The sequence below is a fragment of the Octopus bimaculoides genome, chromosome 3 (genome assembly GCF_001194135.2).
Source record: "Octopus bimaculoides isolate UCB-OBI-ISO-001 chromosome 3, ASM119413v2, whole genome shotgun sequence".
Lineage (NCBI taxonomy): Eukaryota > Metazoa > Mollusca > Cephalopoda > Octopoda > Octopodidae > Octopus > Octopus bimaculoides.
Window position 1 is genome coordinate 37,341,597 of NC_068983.1, and position 411 is coordinate 37,342,007.

At 39.4% G+C, this 411-nt stretch overlaps 1 long non-coding RNA gene across 1 annotated transcript in view; it reads left to right on the forward strand.

Moving 5' to 3' along the window:
- LOC128247280 (uncharacterized) overlaps nucleotides 1-411 on the forward strand; it is a 12,737-nt gene that overhangs the window by 10,898 nt on the left and 1,428 nt on the right. The window lies entirely within an intron of this gene.

Consider the following 411-nt stretch of genomic DNA (forward strand, 5'->3'; position numbering starts at 1 on the left):
AATATATACTATGGTAATGAATAGCAAGATTTGTTCTATTTTACATGCATCTATTTGTGTATAGATGTGTGCATATTTGTACATATACACATGCATGCACACATGCATACATATACATGTGCATTCATGCATTTGTGCATGAATGAACATGTGCATGCACATACACACACATATGCATGCATGTGCACATGTGTACACACACATACACACTGTATACAGGAGTTGCTGTAATAGGCACAGGAGTGGCTGTGTGGTAAGTAACTTGCTTACCAACCACATGGTTCTGGGTTCAGTACCACAGTGTGACACCTTGGGCAAGTGTCTTCTATTCTGGCCTCGGACTGACCAAAGTCTTGTGAGTGGATCTGGTAGACAGAAACTGAAAGAAGCTCGTCTTATATATATATATAT